The sequence below is a fragment of the Palaemon carinicauda genome, chromosome 17 (assembly GCF_036898095.1).
Source record: "Palaemon carinicauda isolate YSFRI2023 chromosome 17, ASM3689809v2, whole genome shotgun sequence".
In the NCBI taxonomy this organism is placed as follows: Eukaryota; Metazoa; Arthropoda; class Malacostraca; order Decapoda; family Palaemonidae; genus Palaemon; species Palaemon carinicauda.
This window is the reverse complement of record NC_090741.1, coordinates 40,606,823-40,629,322: the sequence shown is the minus strand read 5'-3', so window position 1 is coordinate 40,629,322 and position 22,500 is coordinate 40,606,823. Positions and strand designations below refer to the sequence as shown.

Sequence of the window (22,500 nt, the reverse complement as noted above, 5' to 3'; positions counted from 1 at the left end):
GTTGTTTTCGAAGTCACTGACGGCTTTGTTTTTCTAAATCATTGACGGCGTTGTTTTCGAAGTCACTGACGTTATTTTCAAAGTTATTGACGTTATTTTCTTCCAAGTTATTGACGTCGTTATTCTCTAAGTTATTAACGTCGTCATTTTCAAAGTCACTGACGTCGTTGTTTTCCAAGTCATTGACGTCGTTGTTTTCGAAGTCATCGACGTCGTTATTTTCGAAGTCATGGACGTCGTTATTTTCGAAGTTATTGACGCCGTTATTTTCGAAGTCATCGACGTCGATATTTTCGAAGTCATTAACGTCGATATTTTCGAAGTCATTAACGTCGCTATTTTCGAAGTCATGGACGTCGAATCGGTCGACGGCGTCGTCGAATTCATGGTGATAGTGAGAGCAGCCCACTGCGGCTGTTGTGTCAGTTTTTTAAATTCTTCAGGCTGAACAGCTGGAGATTGGTTTATTATTCCCAGACGAGACTAAAACCTGATTGGAGGTCGTCTTTAAATCGTCTTTGGTCGTGATCGAGTCTTGTGGACTTGGCTGCTAAGCTCCCTCTTAGATAAACCAGGTGAAGTTCTGATTACAGGAAAAGTCAGGTCATTTAAGAGATTATCATTTCTTATTAGTTTTGATAAGTTTCGTGGAATTATAAGTAGATGATGGTATGTTTCAATTTTCCTTTCACTAATTATATTTCATAACAGGAAACTATTTCCAAAGGTAGTTAGAGATAAAATCAGGTATCATTTCTGTTTAAACCTAATCAGGATAAATTCTGTTTAACCTTTACCAGAATAAATTCTGTTTAACCTTTGCTATAATAAATCATGTTAAAACCTTTATCAGCATAATTCGGTTTAATCTTTATCAGAATAAATTCTGCTTAACCTTACCAAAATATATTCTGTTCAACCTTTACCAGAAGAAATTCTGTTTAACCTTCCAGAATACATTCTGTTTAACCTATATCAGAATAAGTTCTATTTAATTTTACCAGACTAAATTATGTTTGCCCTTTACCAGAATAAATTCTGTATAAAATTTACCAGAATAATTTCTGTATAAAATTTACCAGAATAATTTCTGTATAAAATTTACCAGAATAATTTCTGTATAAAATTTACCAGAATAATTTCTGTATAAAATTTACCAGAATAAATTCTGTATAAAATTTACCAGAATAATTTCTGTATAAAATTTACCAGAATAATTTCTGTATAAAATTTACCAGAATAATTTCTGTATAAAATTTACCAGAATAAATTCTGTATAAAATTTACCAGAATAAATTCTGTATAAAATTTACCAGAATAATTTCTGTATAAAATTTACCAGAATAAATTCTGTATAAAATTTGCCAGAATAAATTCTGTATAAAATTTGCCAGAATAAATTCTGTATAAAATTTGCCAGAATAAATTCTGTATAAAATTTGCCAGAATAAATTCTGTATAAAATTTGCCAGAATAAATTCTGTATAAAATTTACCAGAATAAATTCTATATATAATTTACCAGAATAAATTCTGTTTAACTTATCTGAATAAATACCACGAGGAACAATATAAATTTTTGAGTGCTTGGAAAAAAAAAATCCTCAAATTTAAAATAGACATTCTAATGTAAAGGGGGAAAATATATTCTAATTCTATTTTTTTAATCTAAATGACTGAAGGAAAAAAAATATTTTCATTTCTTCTATGCTAAGAAAATCATCAATGTCTACTACGAGTACGCTGGATTCCTTAAATATACAATTACGGCCATATATATATATATATATATATATATATATATATATATATATATATATATATATATATATTTATATATATATATATATATATATATATATATATATATATATATATATATATGTGTGTGTGTGTGTCTGTGTGTGTGTGTGTTTACACTACAGACCATTCCTCAATACACTCCTCTTATTAAAGAGTTTCATATTCGATTAGTAAATTACCTGCAGAGATTGCATTAAATACGAAGGAGTATTAATTAGTCAAAATAGCTGCAATAGTAATGTTTTCATTTTGTAATAATTAGTCATTAACAATCTTAAAAAGCCTCGCTTTAGCAATGCATATTAATATGCATCGCTTTAGCAATGCATATTTATATGCATAATTTTACGTTTATAGGCTATATATATATATATATATATATATATATATATATATATATATATATATATATATATATATATATATATATATAAATATATATATACATACATTTCTAAGTCGAGATTACTTGACCTGGTTAAAGGGCTTGCGTATCGTCACGATCAGCAAAGCTGTACAACTTAGGACCGCATACCAGACATGAATTGACATGACTGAGGCCTTTGTCTGCCAGTGAACTAGAAACAGCCGCATTTGTCGTTGTTGTGTATGCATGTATGTATGTATGTATGTATATGTACATATAAACATATGAATATATATATCATATATATATATATATATATATATATATATATATATATATATATATATATATATATATATATATATAATCTCCAGCATATAACAAACAACTATGTAAGGCATTTATAGACTATGAGGTAGCTTTTGTTTCTGTCAAAACTTCAGCAGTAATAAAATTCCTTCAAAGACAAAGAATAGACGAATCTTAATGCTAGACCCTTGAAGATATCTATGCAGGAAGTAGAGCAATCCTAAAGCTACATAATGATAGTAAGAAAATTCCTATTGAGAAAGGAGTTACACAAGGAGACCCCATCTCATAAATTATTCTCAGTATGCCTAGAAGTTTGAAAACGTTTAGAATGGGAAAATGTAGTATTTGATATGGGAAAATGTAGAATTTAAAATGGGAAAATGTAAGATTTAACGGGGGGAAATGTAAGATTTAATAGGGGTTGAAATGTCTGATTTAATAAGGGAAAATGTAAGATTTAATAGGGGGAAATGTCTGATTTAATAAGGGAAAATGTAAGATTTAATAGGGGGAAATGTCTGATTTAATAAGGGAAAATGTTGGATTTAATAGGGGAAAATGTAGGATTAAAAGGGAAAATGTAGGATTAAAAAGGGAAAATTAATTTAACGAGGGAAAATGTAGAATTTAACGAGGGAAAATGTAGGATATAACATGGGAAAATGTAGGATTTAACATGGGAAAATGTAGGATATAATATGGGGAAATATAGGATTAAAAGGGGAAAATGTAGGATTAAAATGGAAAATGTAGGATATAACATGGGAAAATGTAGGATATAATATGGGAAAATATAGGATTAAAAGGGGAAAATGTAGGATTAAAAGGGGAAAATGTAGGATTAAAAGGGAAAATGTAGGATTAAAAAGGGAAAATGTAGGATTTAACATGGGATAATGTAGAATTTAATATGGAAAAAATGTAGGATTTGATATAGCGAAAATAATAATATCACCAAGGAAAGGACGCTTTCGAATGCATACAGTATACTGTATACTTAAATAATGCTAATGTTGTTTGTATTTTACTCAAGACTAGACTAATGTAGGCAGGCACATAGAACGATCTGCACTGAAGGTGCAGGCCACGGGCTAAGGCAGCCCGTAAATACAGTACTAATGTTAAGTTTCTATAATAGCCTACTAATTATCTACTGAATAAGTTGCGGTGTATAATCAACAAAGGAGGCAAATCAAATGTACAAATCCCGTCAACCACCCCTTACCCCCAAAACCACCTGCAATGGGTTAAGGTCACGCCTAGGGTCACGCCCATACTTATCGAGCTGTATTGGCTACCCATGAAAGCAAAAATCAAACATAAGATAATTTGACTTTCATCATGATAAGAAATATAAAATGTTAAAATAAAAAAATGGAATTATCTAAATACCTCCAGTTGTATAACACCAAAACCATAAAATACAATATTGGTTTACTAAAACATAACTTGAGAGATATATATTGGTATAAATATCTTTAAATATACTACATCCAGTTCCATGGACGTGTTCACTTAAAGATTTATTTATGGCACAATAGTATTCCCCCCCCCCTCCCCCGTGCACCCAGTGCAACCTTCCAGATTTCCCCCTTCATGTGTATGTGGGAAATAGTTGAAACACACTTTGACGACTTAATTTATTTTTCCATTATACAAATATACTGATAAACAAATAGTTAGAGTAAAATGGATAGAGAGCGGTTAGTAACAACTAACCGCATAGCCATAGAGCTATGAGGTAGTTGTTACTAACCGCTCTCTATCCATTTTACTCTGTAACTATTTGTTTATCATTATATGGAGAGCGGCTAGTAGCAAAATAAAAGGACTTAAGTTTATTCTTCTACTTCAAAATTGAATTAGTGAGAAGGTTGAGGCTGCTTCTTGTGCACCAGTGTATCAATATCAGGGCTAGCTTTATCACCTGATATTTTTTTTAGTTAGTAGGTAGTGTAATTATTTCCCCCCTGATAGCATCAAATTTCCCCCCAGAGGGAAATTTCCCCCAGGTTGGGAACCACTGGTCCAAGAGCAAACTGAGGGTAATTCCTCCCCATAGGTATTACGGTTTTAAGTATGTTCACAGTGTTTTACTGTATTAAAGACTAACTCCATCTAGTACATTTTACCTAAAATAAAACTTAAGAAATTACAAAACAATAAACAGAAGAGCAAGACTGATAAAAGGTGTTCCACCTAAAGAAAGGGTCACTACTATACTAATTGTTTTTGAGTGACTAAAAATTAAAATCAAGATGTGATGTAAATTGCTAAATTAGATGGATTTGTTTATAGAAAAATGCAATTAAATGTGATTATACTGTAAATATTGTGATTGTAAAGAATATGTAATTTAACTTTTTAATAAAAAGATAAAAAAACTATACTAATTGATTTACATTGGCTGCCAATTAAAGCGAGAATTAAATTCAAAATATGTTCAATAACATAACAAGTCGTCAAAACCGGCCGTCCAAAAATCGTGTTGACACTAGAATTGTTAGAGATGGTTTCAAACTCTTCTGCGGGCTCTAGAGCCCTTAAATATACGGCCCCGTGACTATACAGTGAAGTCCCCACGAGATATTAAGGCTTTCAAGAGGCAATTGAATACTCTTACTCTGTGAGTGCTTCGACAGTGACGATTTAACAGTAAGCGAGCAATATGCAATGTGATATGCTGAATAATCTCGAATGAACACGATAAAAGGCCTGTGGAGGTCCTATAGAGAGTAGGGTTCCCCTATTGTACTGGACCGGATAAGCAGTCCTTAAAATAAGTACTTTAGATTGGGCAGCTGGTGTGTCTCTTGGTCGTTTACACAAAGCCTCCTTCCAATTGGCCCTATCAGTCCCAAAAATATTATGCTTATAAATATGAATCTTTACTTAACTATGGAGATTTACAAAGCATCAAATTGAACCTAATTTCCAGGGTAAAATTCAGATTGGATATCCCGCAAAGATGGCCCAAGGGGATCGTATACCTCCCCAAAAGTATTAAGCATGAAATTTTCTGTAAACCTTCATGTCTCTTAGTAACCCATAAACACCAAAACTAACTTATTTCATATTCATATACATATATATATATATATATATATATATATATATATATATATATATATATATATATGTGTGTGTGTGTGTGTGTGTGTGTGTCACATAGGACATTAATAAAAAAACATAAGTAACACTATAAAATAAAAAAATTAAAATTAATAAATTAATTAGATTAACATTTGAATAAAAAATCACCATAATTTTCAAGAATTAATAACCAGAATCATAAAAAAACTACCATTATAAATTTAACTTTCTTACCGTCAACTGCCAGTCTGCCAACATGAGATGGTACGGTAGACGGTTGAACTGAGAAACGGCGGGAACAGTTGAACTGACTGTGCAAGCCAACTATGGTCCAGATAGACCAATATTGTAGGAAGACCTTTTGCGTCTTCTTGGTCATAGTTGGAGAGCAACAAATATGTTACCATTGCAAAATAATAACGGACTTTTCTAATTAACCATTACTTTATTTGACAACTATTTGGATCCTTCGTGTTTTCACTTAACGAGGCAGAGCTGCAACATTTAAATTTCAAGTGGACGTAATATTTGTAATATCGCCAAACCAGGAACCGTTTTCTTCACAACTAGAGCTGCAGCAATACGCCTTTCGATGTATATAAATAGATATGAATTACAATGGCTTCTATATCAAAGAATTAGCTTACTATACATGAACAAAGCTAGCAAATTTCACTTATATCGCGAGGAATACACTTGCAAAGTAAATTTCGACGTTCGTTATACAAAGATTGAATATGATCGTATTGACGAAATACAACTATAAATCTAAAGCATAGTTTCCACTGAACTTTTATCTTGTATGCTGAATATACTGTACATGATACTCGATCAAACATAAAACCGTATAACGGTATAACACGGGAGAGAAACAGCAAAGTTTAGCTATGGTGCATTACATCTGCGACATTGATAATGAATACACAAAATCTGGTGAACAACAATACCGAAATAAGTAATAATGTTTTCCAATAAGTTACAGATTTAATGAAATGAGTAAAAATACTTTCAAATAATTCCAAGGTTTAACGAAATAAGTAACAATGCTTTCAGATAAGTTTAAAATTTAACGAATTAAGTAACAACGTTTTCATAAAGTCGATGGTTTAACGAAACAAATAATGATGCTTTCAAAAAAGTTCAAGATCTAACGAAATGAGTAATGATGTTTTCACATAAATCCGAGGTTTAACGAAATAAAGTTTTTAAATAAGTTCAAGATTTAACGTTTAGTAATAATGCTTTCAAATAAATTCAACATTTAACGAATTAAGTAATAACTCTTTCAATAATATTTTTAACCGTTACACTGAACACCGGTCAAACTAAACGAATAAAATACTTTACACCAAAAGCTAATATGAATTCCAAAACCTAAATAAATAACGGATAATGTAGATTTTAAAAACCTAATCAGGTCAAAGAACAACAACGCTAGAATGATTCGGGATGTACACCGGAATATAAGCACATAACCACTGCAATAAAGATTGTATTTAAAAGCAGCGTTAAATTATACACTATCTTCCTTTTTAGAATAACCTCCTTTTTTAAGATAACTTCCTTTTTAGAATATCTTCATTTTTAAGATAAGTACGCACACTAGATAATCACTAATAATTTCCATCATTCGCAGCCACTAGATACAGACCAACTAAATGAAAATTGAACTTCTGACAAAAGTATGACAACACCAAAGAATTATTGGCGTCGCTTTAGCCTTATGGCCGAAGTACTTGTTAACGGTTTGGTTACGTCTTCAGAACAGGCTTGTTTGGACTAAGGGTAGCACAGCGCGATCAAAGAATTAATCATATGTTTACATATGAAAATGATGTATTGAATAAGTTCGTAAGTAGGTTTATAGGTAAGCTCAAGGTCCTATATAGTTATACTGTATGTACTTGGGTAGGCCTATGCAACACTTGGCCACGGGTTGGATAATCGATTGAGTCAGAACGTGTTTTCTCTCTCTCTCTCTCTCTCTCTCTCTCTCTCTCTCTCTCTCTCTCTCTCTCTCTCTCTCTCATGCGAACGTTATTAAATCATGTTACTTCTTTTGACCTATTATGAATTTATTTGGTTGGCAATTTACACACACACACACACACACACACACACACACACATATATATATATATATATATATATATATATATATATATATATATATATATATATATATATATATATATATATATATATATATATATACATACACACACGCACATGCATACAGTATATAAACAGCACATAAACATTTTCTCACAAACAGCAATGATATATTTACAAGTTTTTATAATAGAAAATGAAAAATATATTTATAGTTTCTTCTTGCATTTAGAATTTCACATTTCCCTTCCTTTCCAGCGAGTTAAAGACATAATTATAATTCTATTTCCCGTATATAATGCATTTTTTCTGGCTTCTAACAAGATTTAGTTTTTTTTCTTTTCTTTTACCTAGGCTGGAGACTGAAATTGTGTGACGGTTTCCAGAGGACAATATAAGGTTAACTTTTATTATGATTTTGTTCTATGTATTAAGCTATAATGTGTTTCTTAAAATACGGTTATGCTGTATACACACACACACACACACACACACACACATATATATATATATATATATATATATATATATATATATATATATATATATATATATATATCACAGGCTTTAATGTGTTACTACCAAAATACACACACACACGAATGTGCTTATATCTACATAAGCACATACATAAGTGTACATATGAGTGTGTGCGTGTGTATTCGTGCGAACGCTCTCCTCTATTCATGACAGTTCATAAAAAGAGCAGTACACGAGTGGCTCTCATTTCTTTGCAAGCTTCAAAAAAAAAAAAAAAACTTGATGGTACACTCGGGCATGCTTTGCTATCTTATTTCCCTTCATCTTGTTTTGTTAAGGTTTTAATAGTTTATATCGGAGATATTCATTTCAATGTTGTTACTCTTCTTAGAATATTTTACTTTTCCTGTTTCCTTTCCTCACTGGGCTATTTTCCCTGTTGGAGTCCCTGGGCTTATAGCATCCTGTTTTTCAAACTAGGGTTGTAGCTTGGCAATTAATAATAATAATAATAATAATAATAATAATAATAACGTTATCATTGAGAGGACAAATGACCCACACATGAAGAGGTCTGTGCCAAATGTAAGGAGATGCTATTTTTGTATATGTCGTCGGTGGAATTGTTATCATTATTACTATCAATAGGTAGTAGGTTGGCCAGGGCACCAGCCACCCGTTGAGATACTACCGCTTGAGAGTTAGGGGTCCTTTGACTGGCCAGACAGTACTACATTGGATCCTTCTCTCTGGTTACGGTTCCTTCCCTTTGCCTACAGACACAGAATAGTCTGGCCTATTATTTACAGATTCTCCTCTGTCCTCATACACCTGACAACACTGAGATTACCAAACAATTTTTCTTCACCCAAGGGGTTAACTATGGCAATGTAATTGTTCAGTGACTACATTCCTCTTGGTAAGGATAGAAGAGACTCTTTAGCTATGGTAAGCAGCTCTTCTAGGAGGACACTCCAAAATCAAACCATTGTTCTCTAGTCTTGGGTAGTGCTATAGCCTCTGAACCATGGTCTTCCACTGTCTTGGATTAGAGTTCTCTTGCTTGAGGGTGCACTTGGGCACACTGTTCTATCTAGTTTCTCTTCCTCTTGTTTTGTTGAAGTTTTTATTGTTTATATAGGAAATATTTATTACAATATTGTTACTATTCTTAAAATATTTTATTTTTCCTTGTTTCCTTTCCTCACTGGGCTATTTTCCCTGTTGGGGCCCCTCGGCTTATAGCATCCTGATTTTCCAACTAGGGTTGTAGCTTAGCATTGAATAATAATAATAATAATAATAATAATAATAATAATAATAAGCTACAACCCTATTTGGAAAAGCAGGACGCTATGAGCCAAGGGGCTCCAACGGGGAAAATTAAATAATTTAAGAACAGTAACATTAAAATAAATATTTCCTATATAAACTATAAAAACTTTAATAAAACAAGTGGAAGAGAAATAGGATGGGATAGTGTGTCCGAGTGTACCCTCCAACAAGAGATAGTGGAAGACCATGGTACAGAGGCTATGCCCTACCCCAAAAATTACGCAAATTCAGTTTTTATTCGTTAATATTTACAAAGTTTACCTCCACCAAGGTTATAAAATCGAATAGGTCTATTTATTTGTCTGATAGTATAGGCCTATCTGTGGACAGGATTAAGTTAAAACTACTCGACGGATTTTGACGAAATTGTCAACAGATATTTTTAAGACCTAATTTAATCTCAATGTTGTCCCAACCTTAGGTCTTTGCCTTTGAAAATGTCTAAATTCTAATTTCCATATTGTCTCTTTACATAATCTGAATATATTTTCCGGCTTCATTTTTTATTTAATTCAGATCTAGTCGATGACCAATTTAATTTCCAAAACTAGTTTAATCCTTTCTACCTTATCCAACTTAACCTCACTAGTTTTGCATAAACGTTTTCTTTCCCCGTTATCCTTGCATTAAGGGGTCGGTTGCTTGATGCAGCCTCTCCAATAGATTATCTCGCCATCTATAATTCTCTGCCTCCCTCTTGGTTCCTCACTAACAGGTTCCTCCCAACCCCTCCCCACTCCCTCATGCATAACCCAAATTGACATTGACTTCCTTGGTTAAGTTTACCTTAATTGTAACCTTATAAAACTTAACCTTAACTTGTTGTGGCTTATTGGTAACGTCTCTGCCTGGTGATCGCCTGACTGGGGATAGAGTCCCACTCAACTTCATTACTTAATTTATTGTCTGCAACTACATCATCGCCAGACTGGGGTTCAAATCTCGCTCCAACTCATTAGTTTATTTACTGTCTGCAACCACACCATCCTTGTGAACTAAGGATGGGTTCGTTTCGGAGAGCCTATAGGTCTACCTGCTGAGTCATCAGCAGCTATTGCCTGTTCCTCCCTAGTCCTAGCTGGTGTGAAGAGTGGTCAGTCTCTAGGGCATTGTCCTGCTTGATAGGGCAATGTCACTGTCCCTTGCCTCTGTCATTCATGAGCGACCTTTAAAACCTATTTATGTTACTTCGCGCATCTTGGTAGTGTTTCCCCCAGTTCATCAGGACACCCCCCAGGACCCCTGAAGTTCCATTAAATCATCTCATTTCAGATGAAGAGTTGAAGTGAGGCGTTCCTGGAATCCTCAGCCAATCTCGCGTAAAGGAGACGAGGAAGAAGTCTTTAAAGATTTCTTGGAACGATGGAACACAAAACTAGTAGAAGATGCAAGAGATGCAAAGGAAATATGGCTGCCATTTTTACATATAAAAGAAAATAGAGGGCTCGTTATAATTATTATTATTATTATTATTATTATTATTATTACAAGTTACGCTATAACCCTAGTCGGAAAAGCAGTATGCTATAAGCCCAATGGCTCCAACAGGAAAAATAGCCTAGTGAGGAAAGGAAACAAGGAAATGAATAAATTACAAGAGAATTAATAACAACCAAAATAAAATACTTTAAGAACAGTAATATCATTAAATTACATACATCATACATAAACTATAAAAACTTGACAAGAAGGAATAAAAATAAGATAAAACAGCCTGCCAGAGTGTACCCTCAAGCAAGAGAACTCTTTACCCAAGACAGTAAGTAAAAAGCAACCGAAGAGTTTAAAGATTTAAAGGTCGCTCATGAATGGCAGACAAGGGACAGTGACATTGCCCTAGCAAGCAGGACAATGACCTAGAAAATGACCATATATTATATGATCAGCGACCAAGCCCACTCTCCACCCAAGCTAGGACCAGGGAGAGTTAGGCAAATGACTGCTGGTGACTCAGGAGATAGACCTATAGGCTCCCCAAAAACACCCTAATCTTAACTCAAAAGGATGGTACGGTTGTAGACGCTAAAGACACTAACAAGTCTGAGCAGGACTCGAACCCCCGTCTGGCAAACACCAGGCAGAGACATTACCGATCAGGTCACAACACATTTTAAATACAAAAAACCAAAAGTGGAAAAAATTAGGACTATTTTTTTTTTTTTAAGAAAATTAAAGGAAAAAAATACCATATAACAGAAGAAAGTTAAGCGTTTTTAACAAAAAAAATTATATATATAAAGATGATGTACAAATACGTCAAAATTAAAGATAAAGAACACGCAGCTTTAACTAATAAAGTCAGTCGGCTCCCACATAATGGAATAACAAAACTCTATTACATAAATAAACACAAACTAAACAACAAAACAACAAAAACAAAAGCAAACATATATGCAAATGAAACTCCACTTTGACAAACGTCCCAATTCCAGCTGGCAAAAAAAAAAAAAAAAAAAAAAAAAAAAAAAAAAAAACCCTCGCAGTAAAACCAAGAAATTAAATATGATGTTAATGCATTTCCCCCAACATCATCTGTAAAAATAACATCTCTTGAGTTACATCACATTTGGTGCAGAGCTTTTCATGACTGGGGTCAATTGCTCTCGTAATGGTAATGATGATAATAGTGCTTTTGGATGCATGACAAAAAGATGGTCTCCACTTATGCACTGTTCCTTTTTTTATATCTTGAACAAGGGAGAGTATCTCTCGTCCTCTGTCTATCTATATATGAATAATGAATTTGTTTATATATTTATATTTTGTATATATATATATTTATATATATATATAATGTGTGTGTGTGTGTGTGTATAATCTTCAGTCACACACATTACCTTAAATCGTGGATGAAGCCCCTGTTCAGAGGATTTTACACACACACATACACACACACACACATATATATACTGTATATATATATATATATATATATATATATATATATATATATATATATATATATATATATATATATATTATTGTTGTTGTTGCTAAGCGACAACCCTAGTTGGAAAAGCAGGATGCTATGAGCCCAGGGGGCTCCAACAGGGAAAATAGCCCAGTGAGGAAAGGAAACAAAGAAATATAAAATATTTTAAGAACAGTAATATTAAAATGAATATCTCCTATATAAACAATAAAAACTTCAACAAAATAAGAGAAATAAGGTAGAATAGTATGTCCAAGTGTACCCTCAAGCAAGAGAACTCTAACCCAAGACAGTGGAAGACTATGGTACAGAGGCTCTGGCATTACCCAAGACTAGAGAACAATGGTTTGATTTCGGAGTGTTCTCCTGGAAGAGTTGCTTACCATAGCTAAAGAATCCCTTCTACAATGAATTGTTTGTAATTTATTGTTGATAGCTCCATTATTATTGAATATTTTTTCTTCAAGGGCATTCCAAGTTTAAGGCAGAACCTTTCTATATGAAATGAACATTATTTTGGTCTATTTTCTTGGCGTTAGTGAAGTCACTTTTTGTATCTTAATTCTATCAATTATTACATGATCAATTTACGTAAAATTAATGCTAATTTATTTCAATTTCAAATTTGCTTTTCATTCAAGGGACAGCAAAAGTAAATGGATCTACAACATTTTTATAAAATTTTCAGAGTATAATTCATAACTATTCAACACACTGGTCCTCAACTCAAGCATCGCTGAACGTATAAGAAATATACCTTATTCATTTAAACAACCTAAGTTAGCACACACACACACACACACACACACATATATATATATATATATATATATATATATATATATATATATATATATAAATATATATATATATATATATATATATATATATATATATATAATATATATATATATATATATATATATATATATATATATATATACATATATAGACATATATATATATATATATATATATATATATATATATATATATATATATATATATATATTTACAATGAATAGACAATGTCTTGATGGTGTCCAAAAATCGAAGATAGTTTCTCTTAAGACAGAATGTCCTGCAGATAGTTTTCAGGATAACAGCAGAAATACTGTTATCCTGAAAACTATCTGCAGGACATTAAATTCACTGTAAACGTAGAGTAACATGCCCAAGTACCATATAACTATATATGTATGTATATATATATATATATATATATATATATATATATATATATATATATATATATATATATATAAGAACGTGAGTGCAAGTATAAGTCATTTATACATCTATGCTTGAATCAATATACTAAACAAAACAATGGAAAAACATAGGTATATACATCCATATATAAGTTCTTCTTATATGAAGAAAATCATGCAGTACAAAGCCCATTTGCAACAGTTTGCATTAAAGAATTTTAAGAACAGATTGAAATAAGGATTTGCGGGTGGAGGAGTGTCGGTCTAAGGAGAATGCATAGGTCCTAAGGTGGCACTAAATTGCACTAATTTGGTGAATAAAATGTTCACCAAAAAGTATATAAATTATTGTTTTTGAGTGAATAAAAATTAAAATCAAGACGTGTGATGTAAATTGTTAAATTAGATGGATTTGTTTATAGAAAAATGCAATTAAATGTGATTATACTGTAAATATTGTGATTGTAAAGAATATATAATTTAACTTTTTAATAAAAAGATAAAAAATAATTGCACTTCCACACACCACCTGATACACACGTATTAGTTTCACTTTCAGTTTCCGTTTCACTAGCAGTATAAATAGCATCTGAAACTTCCTTATCAATCGTTTCATGAAATCAAATGTCGGTAATTTCGTTTGAAACCGTAGGGGACGCAATAACTTTTAACCATATATGAATAAGTTAACATTTTACTACTAATTCACTGATATTTATACAAATAACAGCACGTACTATCTCTATTTTCTCTGTGTTGCCTTTTTATCCAACATCACAATGTAATAATAACGAAAAATAATTAAAATTATAAAGATTATCTCGAAAAAAACAAGCCAACTATATCCCGAAAAAGAAAATTGCTTTTGCTAGTAAATAACTTACCTATACGTATTCTCCGATTACTGGTAACTCCTATTATCACTAGAAACATATCATTCTATCGCGTTTTTATCCCAAAATCAACTGTAATAATTACTAAGTTAATGATAAATATAATTTAACACGAGCCGGTCACGGAACACTCAAAATCAACGACGAGACTGAAGTTTTCCCGGGAAATTCTTGCATTCATTACGTCATAAACTTTTTAGCCAATTAGGTAACGGGATTACGATGATGTCATCGTGATGTAATAACATTTAGCCAATGACACTGAAGTATTTAAAAGTCACCAGATATCAAGCTACTAAAGAGGGAAACCTGTTGTTGCCAGCACGTGGTCAAATCGGGCAACTAAAATGGCTCGGCGTCGGGAGTAGGAGAGCCAGATAAGTCTTCGTCTTTAGGATTGAATAAAGTAGTGATGGTTGTGTTAATAAGATAAATCATTAGGTAAATTAGATGAAACTTATATACACAAACCGATAAAAACGAAAGTTATATGAAAAGGGTAGAGGCATGAAGTCCTGACCCAAGGAACATTAAGTTCCATCTCATATCTCAGAAATTAGCTGACACTCACTGGGCGTTACGTGACCGCTGTCACTTGCATTCTTTATACACGAAGTGTTAAAATGTAGATTTTGTAATAAAAATCAACTACATCTTCTGATTATCTAAATAAATCTGTTTGAAGAGTGTTAATGACATTATCGTGTGAGCTTTTCACCGGGTGGAACTGCAAGCAGTCTATAGCGTTAGTGTTGATCGAGTTAGACCTTGCCAGAAAATTATTATTATTATTATTATTATTATTATTATTATTATTATTATTATTATTATTATTATTATTATTATTACTATTCGGAAAACAGGATGCCATAAGCCCAAGACCTACTGTATGTAAGTCTAGAGGTGAAGTTCATCACACGAAGTCGTTAGTTGCCAGTAGAAAAAAAATGATTACGTGGATCCCTATTTATTAATTACAAAAAAAAACAAGTCATATAAATGACAATATTAAATAAATAAGTAACAAATTCAACGTGAAACGCCCTCTAGCCATAGAGGCCAAGCAACATATAAAGAAAAATCATGTATAGATATAATGGCTTACCCTCAACCGCTTTTGGCACAACCGTCAGTAAGATTTTGATTAAAGTCATGGTGATTATGATAGGAGTAATCAATATGAATGATGTTCAGTTTAAAATTAACTGATAAGCAAAATAGATTAAGGTACGCGTGGCTTAGCAGTTATGAACTCAACTCCCCGTGCAGGTGTTGGGGAGGTAGGTAGGTTGCAAGAGTCACAGCTTCCTGAAACACCAAGTAAGCCTATGGTATTCATAATAGTTAACAGGATATTTAGCGGTTAGTTAACTGCGGTGGGTTACAGCAAAAGTTTATTGGGAAACGAGATTTGCCACATCGTCTCCAAAAGAATGGTAGGAAACATATTAGCTAATGCTCATATGGCAACAAGGCAGATACTTTCATTCCCGCCAAAAGTTCCTGGGGAAAAGGTTTATAAAAATGCAAGTTCATCACTAATTATTTAATTATATTAAACCTATGATAATGTACTTGGTTAATATGAAGCTAAAACATTTATTACCTCCGCGGTACATAAATTTAACTGTCCCATTGTTTATCAGAGCAATGGTTGGTAACGGCTATGAAGTGTAATATTAATTTATACAAACATTAATATTAGCGATGCAATTTCCATTAAATATTGCTAAGTCAAAGATAACCTAAAAATGTTAAGTAAATAGACAATGAATAATGAGAAGATAATTGACTGAAATTAGGCAATTGGTGCTACGATTCTTATGATCACCTTCTAGTAGTTTGTTTACTATTTATTAACTTCCAACTCTCATATCAAGTCATTCGAGTTGTGACTGTGACCGCGTTCGGTTGTGACTTGTGATTTGTGATTTTCGTAACCGGTTTCCGGTTTAAGTCGGTGGTTGTTTAAGTGCTTTTTGTTCTTAGTTTTCTTGTGCATTATTTTGTGGGTTTTCATATCGTAAACCGTGTTGAAAGGGTTTTATTTTGAGGGTTGTAATATCATAAGCCGTGTTGAAAGGGTTTTAATATCATAAACCGTGTTGGGAGGGTTTTATTTTGTGGGTTTTGATATCGTAAAGCGTGTTAAAAGGGTTTTATTTTGTGGGTTGTAATATCATAAGCCGTGTTGAAAGGGTTTTATTTTGTGGGTTTTAACGTCATGAGCCGTGTTGAAAGGGTTTTAACGTCATGAGCCGTGTTGAAAGGGTCTTATTTTGTGGGTTGTAATATCGTATGCCGCGTTGAAAGGGTTTTATTTTGTGAGTTTTAATATAATAACCCGTGTTGAAAGGGTTTCATTTTGTGGGTTTTGATATCAAAAACCGTGTTGAAAGGGTTTTACTTTGTGGGTTTTAATACCAAACCGTGTTGAAATGGTTTTATTTTTTGGGGTTTAATATAATCCGTGTTGGAAGAGTTTTATTTTGTGGGTTTTAATAAAAGCGGCTATATTTTGTTAAATTATTGAGGGAGTTAGGATATAATGGCGTTTAATTCCTATTAAAATCAGTGATTTAGTGAACGTATCTATCGAAATCGCGTTACCGAACAAGACTGGCTGGACGATGGACCTTGCGCCGGTAAGTGTTGTATTTCTGTTGTATTTTTTTTTATATAGATGCAGTTTATGTATTTGTTTATCCATAGGCGTTTCTTCATATTAACAAATTCCCCATCGTTTTATATAGGATATTTTGTTTAATTTTCAGGTAGTTTTAAATAAAACAGTTTTGAGGTTTACTCTTATTTCTTTGGAAAGTGGCTTGGTTTAGTGCTAGGCCTATAAGCCGGTTGTTCACTCATATTGTTTGTAATCTTTTTTTAACTAGGCTTTTTTTATTGTGAAAATTTCCTTGCTTAATTTATGAATATTGTTCCTGTTTTTGGTCATTTCTCGATATGAAAATTTGGTTTTTGAGATTCCAAAGATTTTTTTCCCAAGTTTGTGCAATCACATAATTAGGTCTACACATAATTAGGCCTACTACTAATTATTTTGAAAGGCAATTACGTTTGTGAGCTTAAGGCTTATTATTAGGTAATAGTAATTCTAAATACATATATTTTTTTATTAAATGTTTGGTCCATACTGTTTTAAAAAATTGTTTTAAGAACTTAATAGTTAAAGCTCGGAATATATAATGTACTGTTTAAAATCTGATAAGGGGAAATTAGCTTATAAAAAATTATTTTACAGAAATTGTGTACTCCATATTAAGGGGTTTAACTATTCAATTAATTGATTACATGTGGTTTGGCGTTACAATATCCTATTCCAAAATCAGTAATGTGTAATTGTGAAAGACATTTTCCATATATAAGCTTTGTCGCTTTAGTTGCCAACTGTACATTTATTAATATAAAAGTTATCTTCTGTCTACCATTAATGAATCTATTAGTCTAGGCCAGATTTATTTCTTTACTTGCTATGCAGACTTACGTCTTCTCGTATTGTTATTTTCTATTTCTTAAGCTAAGTGGTTTTGATGCCTACCTTTCGAATGTGGCCTACGAAATTCTATCTGTTTTACTAAGTGGCCTAACCTAACCTAACCTATTCTAACCTTACCTAACCTAACAAGCCAGGTAGGCCTCGTATTAAAATAGAATAAAAAATGTATTTCTCTGGAAATATTTATTTTTATATTTCATATGAAAAATATCCGTAAATGTTGTACATTTGAGAGTAAAAATGGTTATTTTTTTCAAAATAGATTTTTTTCCAAATTTGAGTGTATATATATATATATATATATATATATATATATATATATATATATATATATATATATATAGATAGATAGACAGATATATAGATATATGTGTGCATATATATATATATACAGTATATATATATATATATATATATATATATAAATCTGTCTGTTAGTGTACGCTGTGTAAGAAATATAGAATGGTTTTTTTTACTTGAGGGTTTCGGGATAATTCCTTTATATGCCTAGAGGCCTAGATGGCTTGTGCGGGCTTTTCGGTGTTTAAATTTGATTTATATATGTCCGGGCAACCCTGCGTCCTTGTAGGCCAACACGATTTATTGCAAATAAATTTTCCCATTAAGTTGAATAATTGATGAAGGTCGTGGACACACAGACACACACACGATTCCTCTTTGTGTATTATTTTGTCAACAGTTGGAACATACGGCTATTGTTGTTACTTATGATTATTTTATCGTTAGAATTATGTTGTATTTGTGACTACTATTAACTAATTAAAATGTGACCGTCGTAGTTGTGACGATAGCCAATGTATACGTTGTAGTTTTATCTACAACCTTTGATATGAGGCCAGTATCAAGTCGGTAGGAACTCCCACTTAAACTTAGGTGTGCCAGGTCCAGACATTGACTTGTCACCTGTCGTATATATATATATATATATATATATATATATATATATATATATATATATATATATATATATATAATATATATATATATATATATGCGCTTTATTGCTACAAGGATCACGTGACTTGGTATACGCAAAAGCCAGTAGAAAATAATAAAAAGCGTTAGTGCCAAGCACATGGTACTTAAGCTTTTTATAATTTCCTACTGGCTTTTGCGAATATATATATATATATATATATATATATATATATATATATATATATATATATATATATATATATATATAGTCTGTTTATATATATGCGCATATACTGTATAGATTTTTCTGAGGGGGGATACTTTAACGTGGTGAAAAGGTTTGCGTATCGCCATTACAAGCAAAGCTGTACTAGTCAATACCATCCATACTAGGCTGGTTCGTTGTGAGCGACCTGACTGGTCTCCCATCATCACCAATCGCAGTGGTCAGCGTGATGATGAAAATGGCCAAACCCCAGACGACTAGACATTTCTGAGGCCTTTTTTCCTGCAGTGGATTAGACACGTTTGAGTTTATTATATATGCTTATTGTGTCTATATATAATACGTATGTTGGAATGAAAACAAGAAGCGAGTATTTTTAAAGAAAGCAACAGCTAAAAACAACACCATAAATATTTCATTACGACATTCAAAGGCCACTGCGTTATTAACACTGACAGCCCTTTCCAGGCACACGTTATTTCAGGACAGTATAATCATTATCACACTGAAATATTGCCCCGTTGTTCTTTTGACTTATTAACACGTCCGGACATATTTTATTTAAAAGCATTTACTGTGACTTACTGTAATCTCATTTGGTAATTATTATCTTAATATTATTCGCTAATGGGTGGATATTGTTTGTGTCTGCGTAAGCTGGGTAATATTATGTGCTTTGCGGACGATTTTGAAAGCCTGTTTTTTTTTTTTTTTTTTTTTTTTTTTTGTATTTGTGTAGTTATGTATTTTGGATATATGTTTGTTAGCATATTATTATTATTACTAGCCAAGCTACAACCCTTGTTGGAAAAGCAAGATATGCTCTAAGGCCAAGGGCTCCAATAGGGAAAAATAGCCCAGTGAGGAAAGGAAGTAAGGAAATAAATAATTGATTTGAACAAATTATCAATAAATCATTCCAAAACGAGTAACGTCAAAACAGATATGTCATATATAGACTATAAAAACTTATATCTTTAGTTATTTATGACCCTTGAATTATTTGTTTCACGTAATTTTCTGCTTTGTTTTTACATAAGATTTATGCTACGACTCACGTCAGTTTACTAACATCCAAATAAATGTTCATTATTCTGATTCACAGATGCAAACTTTTTTTAATAAACTCACCCAACGCTTTTAACGGTTTAGCCTAACCTTGAAATCTAAAGTCGGTTTGTTGATGTTTCAGGGTGACCCTACTATTTCGATTACTAATTCACATTTACTGGTGTGCTCACTTTGAATAAGCTGAGAGAGAGAGAGAGAGAGAGAGAGAGAGAGAGAGAGAGAGAGAGAGAGAGAGAGAGAGAGAGAGAGAGAGAGAGTATAAATCAGTGTTTTAGGGATCAGCGTGTTGCGCCAGCAGTCAGCAGAGGGCTTTGCCTCTCAGCAGTCACAGCACTTGGTTGGCATGGGTACGGGAGTCACATGTCCATTAGACCTACTATAGACCTCGTTTATAGCAATCGCTGTGAGGGTCGAACCTCAATACCAAACAGGGTTGCCAGTTTGGCCTTTTTTCAGGCCAAAAAAAACTCGAATTTGGCTTTTACTTTTCTAAATTGGTTGGCCTTTAGTTATAGGAAATAAGGCGGGCCCTAAGTACTGTATATTTGGCCTTTTTCTACTAATGGGTTGGCCTTTTAAAGTTTCTGTTGATTAGATTTTGGCCTTTTCTCATTTAGAAAACCTGGCAACACTGTATATATAAACAGAATAAAACACTTTGATGGACGAATGTCACCTGGAAACACCGGCCTGAGAGAGAGAGAGAGAGAGAGAGAGAGAGAGAGAGAGAGAGAGAGAGAGAGAGAGAGATGGTTAGAGAAGTAGCTTAGATTTTTCCAGTTTATTGAGGTATTTTTCATACGGTGGCCGCTTTTACCGGATACTATAAGATTTATAGTAACTTTAAGGTAACTAGTTCCTTTTTATGTTACGCTCATCCCTCCTCTCCTAGCAAGGCTGTGTGCTCGTGGGTTGGGTTATTCCTCTAAAAAGTTTGTCCACGTTACTTTTCATCCTTTATTTGGTTGCTCTTCAACTTATTTCTTTCTTGCTTTAGAAAACTAGATAAATCTGGCCACACCAAAAGGAATTTATCCGAAAGTTAAAATACAGATAATGGAGCTGCAGTATTTCGAAAGCTACTAGTATTGCAATATATATTTAACTCCGCCAACGAAGTTGGAAGGAAGTTATGTTTTTTGTGTGTTTGTTTCTACTTTTACTTTTAGGGGTTTATTTCTCGCCCTCCATCAGACACTAAGAGTCTGTTCAGGCGGGCCTTGATGTGTGAAAATAATTTCTTTTCAGTTTATATTTTGCTCTGTATCTTTTCAGTAATCGCTAGCATTTTTATTCAGGCTTAATAGTTTTCTGATCACTATTATAACTTTCCAAAGAGATAAGTCTTCAGGTTTTTCTTGAAAGCTGCCACATTTTTGCTATTCTTGACATGAAGTGGAAGGTCGTTGAAGAGTCTCGGTGCAGCATAACAAAACAGCTTCCTGGTCACAATTTTAATCGTAGAGTAATGAAACTTCCACTGATTAACTGTTATGTAAAAAGCTGGAAATTATTAAATTTTGAAAGGTCAAGGTCACAGTCAAGCAAAATGTCCAATTCACGTAATCAGCCATGAGTTTGGACATCGTTGTCACAGACTTCAGTCTTGGTTCATATTTGAGTATATGAAAATCCACGCCAATTAATACATGTTAAAAGTCAAGGTCAAGGTCGAGCACAAGGCCAAGAAATAAGCTGCCTGGGGGGTCCTCTCCCTCTAGTTTTTAATTTGTTATTCAAACATTTTACATAATTTTTTTTATCTTTTAATATGAAAATACAATTACATTTTTCTTTTTACATTATGATATCTATTATAATATGATAAAATTAAATTTTTATTTTATTATGTTTTTAAGTTAGAAACATACTGATTTGTGAAAATATTTTTTAACATGATTCCTATATCCAATAATATTTACAATAAATGTATTTAACAGTTTATTCTTTATACACTTAATAATTTCAGTTTATGAAAATAAGAATAACAATGTTAATGACATAATAACTCACTACGTTGTAAAGGCCACTTAATCACGACCTTTAGGGCAATATCCAATCAGGTCTTTCTGTTCTGGGGATAACGAATTCTCCATCCACCTGACTCCATTATGTAGGAGAAAGCAGGGAGAGACTGAGTAAACAGAGACAGGGATTTTGAACTTAGCTCTGGTGAAGACGCGGCGTCTTCGTTAAAGGACTCTTCAAAG

General features: G+C 32.5%; 1 long non-coding RNA gene across 1 annotated transcript in view; it reads right to left on the bottom strand.

The window, feature by feature from the left end:
* LOC137656038 (uncharacterized) overlaps positions 1-7,217 on the bottom strand; it is a 133,239-nt gene extending 126,022 nt beyond the window's left edge. The window contains exons 1-2 of the long non-coding RNA XR_011046918.1: positions 7,176-7,217; positions 5,809-6,160 (exon numbers count right to left, since the gene is read on the bottom strand). This is a non-coding gene — a long non-coding RNA (uncharacterized lncRNA). The remainder of the gene's footprint in view (positions 1-5,808; positions 6,161-7,175) is intronic.
* Between the last annotated feature and the right edge of the window lie 15,283 nt (positions 7,218-22,500).